Below are 14,110 nucleotides of genomic sequence, written 5' to 3'. Positions count from 1 at the left end.
GGGTGGGCCGCTGTGTCTTTGCACTATGTGTACGGAAGGGCTTTCGTTTCTCAGCCCAGCCTGTTGCTGCCTTTTCACTGATGACGCAGTACCTGCTGCAAATCTGGATGGCACTCCCTTGGCTGTGCTTTCCGGGAGAATCTGTGTTCATCTGCATTTATGCAAGGGCAAGGGAGAGGGTGAAGCCCACTCTCAGGTGAGGTGAAGGCTGCTGGCTGCTAAGGCCCGCTATGTGCAGGCTGCTGTGTTTCTGGGATTGCCTGGCAGGGCCTGCCTCCCACCCATTGTCCTCTTTGGCCCCAAGGACACTTACTTGCAGGTGTTTCAGGGAAATCACTGCTGTGAGTTGGTCTTGTGGTCAATACAGGGATGTCTGAGGTAAAGTCTTATTTCAGAGAAGCATCCTTGCCCTCTGCTGAAGTGCCCATCCTTCTGGCAGGGAAGCCTGGAAGGGGCAAAGCCCCGGCTCCCTGCCCTGCTCACCCAACCTTCCTCCTGAGTCACTGTGACACTAAGAGTTCATCCACTACACTCATAAGATGGCAGGGCAGAGGGAAGGATGATGAAAAGTGGTCTCAGGTGAGGGTAAAAATATAAAGACACTTCCGAAATCTTTATCATCCCACATCTATTTCCAAACTCTACCCTATTTCTTTTTTTCGGCTCGGGGAAATTAGCACAGGACAACATGAAGAGGAAAGGCCCAGGAGAGAGGAGAAGCTGGGATAAGCAGCGAGGCCTGGCCAGAACAAGGGGGCACCAAGGAGGTTCCGGCTGTCCCCATTATTCCTGACAGGAAAGCTGATGTGCATGTGAATGTGGCCCGCAGGCAGTCAGTCCCTGAAGGACAGTGGTATGAGAATGGGGGCAATGGAGGTGTGGGAACCTGAGGACACTCAGGAACAGAAGCGAGGTGGCCAGGTATGAGGGGAGAAGGGCCTCGGGGCCAGCCAGGTCGACATCTCACAGCTCCTAAGGCCCTGGACTATTTCTTAGGTCTGCAATACTTCAAATGAATTTGTTTTCTCCACATCCATAAACGGTAAAACAAGGGGAAGTAGGTTTCAAAAGCAACAAGATACTTCTACTTAGACATAAGACACTTAAACAAGGCTCAGGACCATGTCCCCAAAGCTCTTCTGCATAAAACCAGGGCTGAGCAAGACCCACTGCCAGCCCAGCCCCTGGAATGCAGGGGGCAGGCATCGTCACTCTGCAGAGCCCAGCACCACTCCTGACCCACAGCAGGGGGCAGCCACTGCAACCTGCTCCAGTTCCACTACCAGACCAGCATGAGGAGGCTTAGTGGGGAGTGCGGAGGGAGGGGATGCCTGATGTGAGAAACAAGCACAGGAAGCTGTCACACTGCCAGCCAAGGAGCTTTCTTGTGGGCGATGATATTTCCCACATTCCCCCAAACACGGGTTTATCTAGGAATATCCAGGGGCGAACGCAATAGGTCAGCCACAACAGCTCCTTTCCGGGAGAGAAAGGCCTGGATCCAAAACTGTGCCTCTGATCCCCCTGGCTGGGTTCTTTCACTCCTGACTCCTCACCATCCACCCCCAACCCCATCCAGATGGACAGATTATTACGCCCCTTTCTGCTCCAAAGCACACCAACTCCCCTAGAGCTGCTGCAGAAAAAAGGGCTAAAGAGTCAGGAACCTCCCTTATCTTCACACGATCTGCTCCAGCTCCCCTGCTGGCTATCAAAATATAAGTGTCCAGTTGCACCTGAGGCTGAGTATTACAAACCATAAACAATGAACATCATGACAGTAACAGCTAGCACTTGGCACTTTATGGCGCCAGGCACCGGAGTTAACAATTCACATGCATTATCGCCTTGATTTCTCCCAACCACCCAGAGGCAGGTACTACTAACACATCCAGTTTACAGATAAGAAAATAGAAACGTTAAAAAGCTCCAAAGAGGCCAATCGTGGAGGCTCACATCTATTATTCCAACATTTTGGAAAGTCAAGGCAGGAGGGTCCCTTGAGGCCAGGAGTTTAAGACCAGCCTGGGCAACGTAGTAAGACACCATCTCTACAAAACGAACAAAGAAACAAGCAAACAAACAAACATTACCCTGGTGTGGTGGCACATGCCAGTGGTCCCAGAGTGGGAGGCTGAGGCATTAGCCTGAGAGATCAATGCTGCAATGAACTGTGAACACTCCACTACACTCCAGCTTGGGCGACAGAGTGAGACCCCACCTCAAAAAGTTAAAAGCTTCATAGAATTTCCACATTTGCTTGACATGTGGAAATCTTGCACAAGTGCCTCACAACACATTGTGGAGTGAACACAAGGAAGAAGAAAGGAGAGAAACACACGCTCCATGCCACATACACTGCATGACATACACCTTTTATATAAGACCTAGGGAACCCAAACACACATATTTGCTTAAATCTGCCATGAGAAACACTGGAAAGACACACCAAAATAGAAAACCGACAAACCAGCAAGTATCAGGAACTGGGCTGGAAATGTGCCCTTTCTAAACCCACGGTGTTATGAGTTTTCACTTCAGAAGCACATAAATCTTTTACTATTGAGAAAATAAAGCCAAATCAGGTCAGGCACGGTGGCTCACACCTGTAATTCCAGTACTTTTGGAGGCCAAGATAGGAGGATCACCTGAGGACAGGAGTTCAAGACCAGCCTGGCCAACAAGGTGAAACTCTAGCTCTACTAAAAATACAAAAAAAATTAGCCAGGCATGGTGGCGTATGCCTGTAATCTTAGCTACCTGGGAGGCTGAGGCAGGAGAATTGCTTGAACCCAGGAGGCAGAGGTTGCAGTGAGCCGAGATCACACCACTGCACTCCAGCCTGGGCAACAAGAGTGAAAACTCTGTCTCAAAACAAACAAAAAAAGCAAATCAAAGCCAGGCACAATGGCACAATCCTGTAATCCCAGCTACTTGGAAGGATAAAGTAAAGTAGGAGGATTGCTTGCGCCAGCAGTTCAGGGGCAACTCAGTAAATTTTATTTCTCTAAAAACAAAATATATCTATATATATATTTTGAGATGGGGTCTCACTCTGTTGCCCAGGCTGGAGTGCAGTGCAGTGGTACGATCACAGCTCACTGCCGTTTCAACCTCATGGGCTCAAGTGAGCCTTCTCACCTCAGTCTCCTGAGTAGCTGGGACCACATGCAAGCACCACCACACCCAGCTAATTTTTTTTTTGAGACAGAGTCTCACTCTGTGGCCCAGGCTGGAGTGCAGTGGCACGATCTCAGCTCACTGCAAGCTCCGCCTCCCAGGTGCAAGTTATTCTCCTGTCTCAGCCTCCCAAGCAGCTGGGACTACAGGCGCCCGCCACCACGCCCAGCTAATTTTTTGTATTTTTTAGTAGAGACAGGGGTTTCACCAAGTTAGCCAGGATGGTCTCGATCTCCTGACCTTCTGATCCGCCCACCTTGGCCTCCCAAAGTGCTGGGATTACAGGCGTGAGTCACTGCGACTGGCCAATTTTTTGTATTTTTTGTAGAGACACGGTTTTGCCATGTTGGCCAGGCTTGTCTTTTGCTCAGTCCTCAACCTCCAAAAGTGCTGGGATTACAGGTGTGAGTCACTGTAGCCAACCTGAAATATTTTTCTAAAATGAAAAGTATAGCAAATCAAAAGAAAAAGGTACAATTCCTAAACATTCCAAATAAACTAAAACAAATGAGCTGAATATTAAGTTGGTGGCAGAGTCATATAGGGAAAAGAAATCTTTTGAGAAGCTTTTTAAAAAACTGAAACAAAAAGCAAAACACTCTCAATAAAAGGGATACATTTTAAGGGCAATTAGAACTTCAAGGTAATCTTAAAATTTTAGTCTAGCTTTTGTTATCAGGGGTAATATAAACTGTTTATTCTGAAACGATTTCAAAGTAAAGCAAGCAAGTATGCTAATAATATTAGAAACCAAGATATTCATAGTAACAGAAAAGACACATGTTTAAAATGAAAGAAGTAAAAACCCTATATATAAGGTTAAATTTGAATTAGAAATATTAGTGTAAAATTATGGGGTTTTGTTGTTGCTGTTATTTCAAAAACATGTTTTTTCTTAGTTCTGTTCACTAAAAGGCCCAAAGCAATGAACAGAGCAGCACCCACATAGCACGCTCAAAATGCCACTTTACCGGCAGAAGTCCCCAGGGTTCACTCCCTAGAGGAGCAGCCAATCTGGGTCTAAATGCCAGCAGACTAAGAAAAACTAAACAGGTTGTGTGAGGGCCTCAAGAGACACAGGAGCTCCTGCTAGATGAGGATGGGACCATCTAAGCATCAAAATGAATGACAGCAATGGACCAGAACACCCCAGATACACAGCTCTGAGCTCAAAATGTCACTCACAGAGAACCCATCTGTGGCCCTTGGGGGGATGCCTTAGACTGGAAAGATCAGAAAAACAGCATTCCTGGAGGTCCTGAACACACAGGGTTTCAAACAATCATCTAGCCCTGGCTGACTTTCTTGACAAAAAAAAACTCCGTGTAATGAATGTGGGAGAAAAGCCAGAACTAGTCTACAATCCCTAATTAAATGATGAAATCATCGGAAAGATAATAGGAACTTTACAAGGGTCAGGCTGTTGTTGCTCTCCAAACCTCCAAACTGTGGTCTTATGGGAATATCAAGATGCCCAGAAATACAAATTAAGGCAATACTTCGGAAATATTTTTGCTAAAAGACCACGGCATCCTCTCTGCTCTTCGATTTAGCACCCAGTTCATAAGAAGGAGGGGGCAGGCAAGATGAATCAGGAGCTTAGGAGACATCAGAGCCCATGGGGAGGGCTGCAGGACAGCTGGGCTGCTCCTTCACCAGGCTGGGAGGGGCCCGAAGGCAAAAAAGACCCTCGTTTGGATCCTGATTCAAAGAAGCCAACTATTAGGAAAAAAGCATTGGAACTTGAAAGAGGCCTTCCCACTGATGACAATAGTGACTCCATGTGATTGTCAGGCGGGGCCCTAGCATAGGCCGGTGTGGAGATGCTCAGCAGAGATACAACCCTGAGGGTAGGGATGTGCCCTCCACACTTCAGGAGAGACACAGAGACAGCCAAGGGAAAAGTCACCAAACCACAGCAACTGCTGACTCCGGGTTAGAGGAATATGACACCTCTGTGCTTTCATGTCTCAGAGTTTTCCTAATAGATTTAAAAATACCATCAAATTCCTGAAAGAGTGCTTCCATGATAGTATCCGTAGCCCCATGGGACCTTGGCCCCAGCCCACAGGACATGCCATCAGAAACCAAACAGGGATGAGGCAGCCCCAGCAGTGCCCCCCACCCAAGGAAATCACACAGCCCTGACCTGGCCACGAAGGAAAAACAGACCTGTTATCCATCATTTTCACTCATTCCATTAAAAATATATGTACAGGCTGGCTGAGATACCCATTTAAAACATGCCATTCAATGGTTTTGGGTACTACATTCAGAGTTCTGCAGCATTACCAAAATCAATTTTAGAGCATTTTCTTTCTTTCTTTTTTTTTTTTTTTGAGGCGGAGTCTCACTCTGTCACCCAGGCTGGAGTGCAGTGGCGCCATCTTAGCTCACTGCAACCTCCACTTCCTGGGTTCAAGTGATTCTCCTGCCTCACCCTCCCTAGTAGCTAGGACTACAAGTATATGCCATCATCCCCAACTGATTTTTGCATTTTTAGTAGAGGCAGGATTTCACCATGTTGTCCAGGCTGGTCTCAAACTCCTGGCCTCAAGTGATCCGCTGGCCTCAGTCTCCAAAGTGTTGGCATTACAGGTGTGGGCCACCATGCCCGGCCTAATTTTAGAACATTTTCATCACTCCAAATGAAAACTCCATTTCTCCTACAGCACGCTTGGCAATCACTAATCAACTTTCTATCTGTGGCAGGCTAAATAATAGTCCTTAAATCAGGTCCTATTCCCTGGAACCTGTAAATGCTGCCTTATTTGAGAAAAGGGTCTTTGCAGATGCGATTAAGTTAAACATCTTGAGATGGAGGGCTATCCTGGATTATGTAGGTGGGCCCTAAGTGCAATTGCATGTATCCTCCTACGAGGGAGGCAGAAGGAAAATTCACACACACAAAGAAGGCGATGTGAAGATGGAATACAGAGAGAATTTATTTACCTTGTGATGCTGGACTTGAAGACTGGAGTGATACAGCCACAAGCCAAGGAGTACCAGCAGTGACCAAAAGCTAAAAGATGCAAGAAACAGGTTCCTCTCCTATTGCCTCCCTGCTGCCACTGTGATTTTTACCCATGGTAACTGACTTTGAGTTTCTGGCCTTGAAAACTGTGAGATTAAATTTGTTTTTTTTTTGTTTTTTTGTTTTTTTTTTTCCAGATGGAGTCTCGCTCTGTCACCCAGGCTGGAGTGCAGTGGCTCGATCTCGGCTCACTGCAAACTCCACCTCCCAGGTTCAGCCATTCTCCTGCCTCAGCCTCCCGAGTAGCTGGGACTCCAGGCGCCTGCCACCACCCCCAGCTAGTTGTTTTGTATTTTTAGTAGAGATGGGGTTTTACCGTGTTAGCCAGGATGGGCACGATCTCCTGACCTCGTGATCTGCCCGCCTTGGCCTCCCAAAGTGCTGGGATTATAGGTGTGAGCCACCACGTCTGGCCTAAATTTCTGTTCTTTTAAGCCACCAAGTTTGTAGTAACTTGTTATAGCAGCCACAGGAAACATAAATTTTGTTACCAGGAGTGGGGTGCCTAAAAACGTAGCAGTGGCTTTGTAACTCAATAATGAAGGGGTGCTAGTAGAATTATGAGAAGCATGACAGAAAAGGCCTAGGTTTCCTTGAACAGGTTGTGGGGTAGATATGTGGCTGTTAAAGACTCTGTCACCCAGACTGCCTTAAAGGAAATGAGGAACTTGATACACAAAATCTGTGTTATCTTCAAGAATACATACACTATCAAAAACAAAACGTTGGTAGAAGTATGAACATTAAAGGTGATTCTAAAGGCACAAAGGAAACAAGGAACATGTTACTGGAAACCAGAGCAAAGGTGATCTTTGTAATATAACGGCAAAAAGTTTAGCTGGATTGTGTCCTGTAGCTGTGTGGAAGGCAGAATCATAAGCAATAAGCTTGCACATTTAGCTGAGCAGACTTCCAATCAAAGCATTCAAGACTCAGCTTGGTCCGGGCGCAGTGACTTATGCCTGTAATCTCAGCACTTTGGGAGGCTGAGGCAGGCAGATCACCTGAGGTCAGGAGTTCAAGACCAGCCTGGCCAACATGGTGAAATCCCGTCTTTACTAAAAATACAAATATTAGCCAGGCATGGTGGTGGGCACCTGTAATCTCAGTTACTTGGGAGGCTGAGGCAGGAGAATCACTTGAACCCGGGAGGCAGAGGTTGCAATGAGCAGAGATCGCGCTACTGCACTCCAGCCTGGGCGACAGAGTGAGACTCCGTCTCAAAAAAAAAAAAAGCAACATGAAAGAGATAAATTAAGGGTACAATAAACAAAAAGAATTTTTAAAATACAAAAAAAAAAAAAAAGAGAGAGAGAGAGAGAAATTGAGGGAAGAACTGTTAGGCAGAAAGGAATCCACACTTAATGATTTGGGAAATTCTCAGGCTATTTAGATCGGAATAAACCAAAATGCTAAAACTAGGAGATTCACTGTTAGGAAAGTGTGTTCTGTAGAGAATGCCAAGGGTGTGGCATATCTTGCAATTTTTTTCTAGTGCCAAAGAGATTAAACATGGAACTTACGAATCCCCTCAATCATCTCGCAGAAGTAAGGAAACAGAGATGAAATTATCTAGGAAAGATCTGTGGAGAAACCTCATCTAATACTATGAATTCCATCATATATGCAGAAGTTCCACAAGGATTTTGAGAATGTTCTACCAGCAGAAACACTGCCAGCTTGGAGTAGAAAGTTTACAGAAGAGACAAAATCAAAGAACTCCCAAAATTTTAGAAGCAGGAATAGGCTGATAAAACTACTCAGCCTCAAACACATGCTACCCTTTAAGAAAGTGAGGGCAGAGCCACGGGCTCAGAAGTCAAGAGACAGGAGCCTCCAACTTTATGGTAACCTGTTATGGCAGCCATGGGAAACTAATACACTATTTCTATAGATCTGCCTATTCTCTGGGCATTTTATAAAAACGCAGCATGTCATCCTTTGTGGCTGCTTCATTTCATTCACATAATGTTTTTAAGCTTCATCCATGTGGTAGCATGTATCAGCCCTTCATTCCTTCATGTGGCCACATGATACCCACTGTATGGCTATTCTACATTCTGTTTATCCATTCATCTGCTGGTAGACATTTGGGTTGTTTCCACTTTTAGCTATTTACTATGTTATAATAATGCTATAAATGTTTGTGTATATGTTTTTGTGTGGACATGCTTTCTTTTCTCTTGGGTATATACCTAGGAGTGAAACTTCTGGGTCGTATGGTAACTCTACATTCAATTTTTTTAGGAACTGTCATACTGTTTTTCACAGCAGCTGTACCATTTCACATTCTCTCTAGCAATGTATGAGAATTCCAATTTCTCCACCAGGCATGGTGGCTCACCCCTGTAGTCCCAGCACTTTGAGGAGGCCAAGATGGGTATACTACCTGAGGTCAGGAGTTCGAGACCAGCATGGCCAACAGGATGAGACCCTGTCTCTACTAAAAATACAAAAATTAGCCGGGCCTTGGCTGGGCGTGGCAGCTCACACCTGTAATCCCAGCACTTTGGAGGCTTATGCAGGTGGATCATGAAGTCAAGAGATCAAGATCATTCTGGCCAACACGGTGAATCCCCATCTCTACATCTAACAAAAGTTAGCTGGGCATAGTGGCGCGTGCCTGTAGTCCCAGCTACTCGGGAGGCTGAGGCAGGGGAATTGCTTGAACCTCGGAGGCGGAGGTTGCGGTGAGCCGAGATTACGCCACCGCACTCCAGTCTGGTGACAGAGCGAGACTCCGTTGCAAAAAAAAAAAAAAAAAAAAAAAATTAGCTGAGTGTGGTAGTGTGTGCCTATAGTCCCAGCTACTCAGGAGACTGAGGCAGGAAAATCACTGGAAGTCGGGAGGCAGAGGCTGTAGTGAGACAAGATTGTGCCACTGCACTCTAGCCTGGGTGACAGAGCAAGACTCCGTCTCAAAAAGAAAGAAAATTCCATTTTCTCTACATCTTTGCCAACACTTATCATTGTTGTGTTTTAAATCACAATCATTATAATGGAAATGAAGTGGCACCTCATTGTGGCTTTTATTTGCAATCCACTAATGACTAGTGACGTGGAGCCTGTGGAGCCTCTTTTCACGTGGTTGTTGGCCATTTGTATCTCTTCTTTGGAGATACATTTATTCAAGTACTTTGCCTATTTTGTAGTTGCTTTTTTTTTTTTTTTTTTGGTGTTGCTGAGTTGTAGGAGTTCTTTATGTATTCTGGATATTAAACCCTTACCTGACATGGGATTTGCAAATACTTTCTCCCATTCCATGGGTTGTTTTTCCCTCTTTCGACAATGTCCTATGATGTACAGGTTTTTAATTCTGATGAAGTCAAATTTATCTATGTTTTTTGTAGCTTGTGCTTTTTTGGCATATCTAAGAAACCACTGCCTAATCCAAGGTCATGAAGATGTATGCCTCTGCTTTCTTCTAAGATATTTACAGTTTTAGCTTGTAAATTTAGGTTTTTGACCCATTTGGGGTTAATATTTTTCGAAGTTTTTTAGAGACAGAGTCTCACTCTGTCACCCAGGCTGCAGCATGTTGGTACAATCACAGCTTACTGTAATCTCAAACTCCTGGGCTCAAGTGACCCTCCAGCCTCAGCCTGTCGATTAGGCAGGACTACAGGCACGTGCCACCATCCCTGGCTGGTGTTTTTTATTTTAAGTTTTGTATAGGGTGTGAAGTTGGGGCTCAACCTCAGTATTTTGTATGTAGTTACCCAGTTGTCCTAGCAACTACTGTGGTTTATGTATTTAAAAATTTTATTTTTGTTCGGGCGTGGTGGCTCACACTTGTAATTCCACCGCTTTGAGGGGCCGAGGCGGGCGAATCACGAGGTCAGGAGTTCAAGATCATCCTGGCCAACATGGTTAAACCACGTCTCTACTAAAAATACAAAAAATTAGCCGGGTGTAGTGGCAGGTGCCTAATCCCAGCTACTCGGGAGGCTGAGGCAGGAGAATCACTTGAACCCAGGAGGTGGAGGTTGCAGTGAGCCGAGATTGTGCCACTGCACTCCAGCCAGGACGACAGAGTGAGACTCCATCTCGGGAAAAAAAAAAAAAAAAAAATTTATATATAAAACGTTTTTGATGACCATAAAATGAATAATAGAACAAATGTCAGTGGACCCCTGACCCAGCTTAAATTTAAAAATAAAAAAGGAGGCATACAAGCTTGCTCTCCCCTCATCATTCCTTTGACTTGCCCCACACAGGTAAACTGGGGGAGACGTCACAAGAATTAGATGGTGTTCATAAAGTACTTAGCTCTCAGTGCCTTAATATATGCATAATATGGCTACTGAAAACCAAACCATTATAATTTAAAACAGGGTTTATGAACAAGTAGGTTTACTAAGTATGGTCTTACTAAGTATGGCAGGAGTCTTGATGGTCACACATTTAGATAGAGTGGAGCAAAGGAGCACTGCCTACCGGTAGAGATGACACTCGACCCTCATTCTGAACCAGCTGCATGCAGCACAACTCACGTCTTTCCAGCACATATCAATAATTAATACATCAACTGTTCGATTTTTTTTCTTTTCTTTTTTGAGATGGACTCTCACTCTGCGCCTAGGTTGGAATGCAGTGGTGCAATCTCAGTTAACTGCAACCTCTGTCTCCTGGGTTCAAGCCTCTGCCTCCCAAATAGCTAGGAGTACAGGCGTGTGATACCACACCTGGCTAATTTTTGTAATTTTTATATTTTTAGTAGAGACAGGGTTTCACCATGTTGGCCAGGCTGGTCTCAAACTCCTGACCTCAAGTGATCTGCCCACCTCAACCTCCTGAAACTGCACCCAGCCACATCTTTTAATGTACAAACCATGCTTTTCTCAGCTCTAAGACTAAGCACTGAATGCTGGGGCCAGTAATTGTCCTTGATGAATAGGTATAGCAGAAGACGTATTCATATTTAATGAAAAGCCTGATCCTAGGCTTGTGAGGTCCCTCGGAAAGGCTGAAGCAGCCAGGCGCAGTGGTTCATGTCTATAATCCCAGCACTCTGGGAGGCCGAGGAGGGAGAATTGCTTGAGGACAGGAGTTCAAGACCAGCCTGGACAAAACAGTGAGACCCTGTCTCTACAAAAAACATTTTAAATATAGTCAATCTTTGAATCATATGTTTTATGGAAAAAAAAAAAAAGTTTTAAAAAAATTAGCCAGGCATAGTGGTGCATACCTCCCAGCTACTCGGGAGGCTGGGTAGAGCACTTGAACCCAGAAGTTTGAGGCTTCAGTGAGCCATGATCACACCACTGTACTCCAGCCTGCGCAACAGAGCAATACCTTGACTCAAACAAAACAAAACAAAGCGAAACAAAAAGAAAGCTGAAGGTAGGAAAGTATCTTCATTAATCAGAGGCATGTTGGCATCTTTGTTCTCTCTTGGTCTCCTGGGGAACACAGTTGGGCCTATCTTTTTGCCCCTTGATTCTAGCTGTTTTGTTGTTCACTTAGACCCTCCTCTCTGATGAATTCCAAGGTGGCTTCCCAGTTCTGATGCTCCCTCAGCCTCCCTAGTCCCTGAGTTTCACCTTAGCTCCTCAGTCAGGGTTCAGCTCTGTACTAGTCATTTCTAAACTACAAACCAGAGACATGTACTACTCCTCTTCTTTTCTTTTTCTTTTTTTTGAGATGGAGTCTCACTCTGTTGCCCAGGCTGGAGTGCAGTGGTGTGCTCTCGGCTCACTGCAACCTTCACCTCCTGGGTTCAGGCAATTCTCCTGCCTCAATCTCCTGAGTAGCTGGGATTACAGGCACACCACCACCATGCCTGGCTAATTTTTGTATTTTTAGTAGAGATGGGATTTCGCCATATTGGCCAGGATGGTCTCGATCTCCTGACCTCCTGATCCACCCGCCTCGGCGTCCCAAAGTGCTGGAATTACAGGTATGAGCCACTGCATCCCAGCCAACATGTACTACTTTTCCATAGTACTATGTGAAGTGGAAAATAGGTGATAGGAGTTTAATTTTTAACAGGCAAAGTAAGCAAATGCCCAGAAATACATCCAGTTCCAGTAAATATATGTCCGCACTGCCCCTGTAGTGCTGATACAGAGGTGCCAGGACCCTGATTGTCTTCTCATTCAATGGGTGCCAAATCTTCTTGAACTTTCCTTCGGGAGGCTGGCTGGAATGTTTGGAGATGCCATTATCACTATCACCTACCACCCCTAGGCATAGCTATTTTTGTATCCCTCAGTCTTCCTTAGAGAGTAGTCCCACCCATAAAAATTAAAGTGTTAAGGAATTAAAGTGGGTGTTTGGGTGTCTTTTGCTTGACAGATGGGAGTCAGTAAGAGATGTGGCTAAGAGTGTGGGCTCTGACATTAGCCAAATGACATCCTGAGCAAAACAATTAGCATCTGCATGCCTTAGTTTCCTTGCCTGTAAACAGGAAAGAGTGGCACTGTAACCGAGTAAGGATCAAATGAGTTCACACGCATGAAGCATGCAGAACAGGGCCTTCTAGGCAGACATCACTGTAGAATGCACAAATGGGGCCTGGCTGTGAGACCTGGAGCCAGGCAATGACAGGATAAGGAGGGCTTTAACTTGGGGTGCTGACACTCACACTGAAGGTATGAGCTCACTCCAGACAATTTGGTGAATTCCTTTAGACAAGTACACACAAGGCTTTCCTTGCTCTGGGGTATACGCTAGATAGCCTGAGGTGCCCATTAGTGCCTGGTTTTCTTTGGGATGGGCACCTCTGGACTCGGAAGCCTGCCAGGACTGCAATGGAGAGTAATCCTTCTCCTCCATGAGCCACAACCTCTCAGACCCTCTTGGGGTCTGGAAACACAGAGAAACTACTTCTCCCTATCCTATTCCCTGCTCAGGGGTCCCACCTTTTACATTCCTTCAGAGCTGTTCCAACAGGGTCTCAGGCAGCAAGGGCAGGTAACAAGTGTGCCTGGGCTGCCATCTGACCTGGAGAGTCCTATCACAGTCCACCTGCTGAGATGGTCCTCACAATACTAGCTGGCATTGCCTCCATGAGGAGCTTCAGCAGTAAGTAAAAAGATGGCCACCAGACAATATCCAAGTAAGATGTCTGTCCCTGTAAAAACGATGTAGGAAATTTCTAATAGTTCTTACACATATTTGTCTTCCAATTAATCAGAGCTTCTTCCTGGAGTTTGGGATTTAGAAATGGCTTGATAAAAGGAAATGGACTAAAATCATTATGGCACAGTGTGCAGGCTACAGTTAATTCAGGGGCCAACGCAGAGAGAGCTGTCATAGGAAGGGGCAGTTGTTCTGCTGGACGCCTCTTTTGGGAGGGAAGGATTAATCCTAAGGTGCTGGGCATGTCTCTGTGGTAGCTAGTCTCCACGGTGCTCCCAAAATAATTAATGGCCTGCCTATAGGCTGCTATTCTCATCAAAAGGTAGAGGTAATTTACCCTCCCCTGAACCTGCACTGGCCTTGGGACTTACTGTTTCCAAGTGATGTTCTAGGAGTTGTGAGGACTGGCAGCTTCCACTTCTTCCCTCTCTTGCAAGCCAGCTGCCATGCTAAAAGGAAGTCCAGCTATGCTACTAAAGATACCACATGGGGGCCATGTAAGGAAAACTGATGTGCAGCCTGATGAAGCCTTTATTGCCCTGTCAGCATGGCTGGGCTGCGGATGGAAAGCAGTCACGTGAAAACTCACAAGTGAGGCCGGGTGCGATGGCTCACACCTGTAATCCCAGCACTTTGGGAGGTCGAGAGGGGTGGATCACCTGAGGTCAGGAGTTCGAGACCATCCTGGCCAACATGGTGAAACCCCGTCTCTACTAAAAATGTAGAAATTAGCTGGGCGTGGCAGTGTGTGCCTGTAATCCCAGCTACTCGAGAGGCTGAGGCAGAATAGCTCAAACCCGGGAGGTGGAGGTT

General features: G+C 45.8%; 1 protein-coding gene across 6 annotated transcripts in view; it reads right to left on the bottom strand.

The window, feature by feature from the left end:
* MED15 (mediator complex subunit 15) overlaps nucleotides 1-14,110 on the bottom strand; it is an 86,729-nt gene that overhangs the window by 38,513 nt on the left and 34,106 nt on the right. The window lies entirely within an intron of this gene.

Source organism: Theropithecus gelada, chromosome 10, assembly GCF_003255815.1.
Source record: "Theropithecus gelada isolate Dixy chromosome 10, Tgel_1.0, whole genome shotgun sequence".
Taxonomy (NCBI): domain Eukaryota; kingdom Metazoa; phylum Chordata; class Mammalia; order Primates; family Cercopithecidae; genus Theropithecus; species Theropithecus gelada.
The sequence above is the reverse complement of the archived record's forward strand: the minus strand, read 5'-3'. Positions and strand labels throughout refer to the sequence as shown.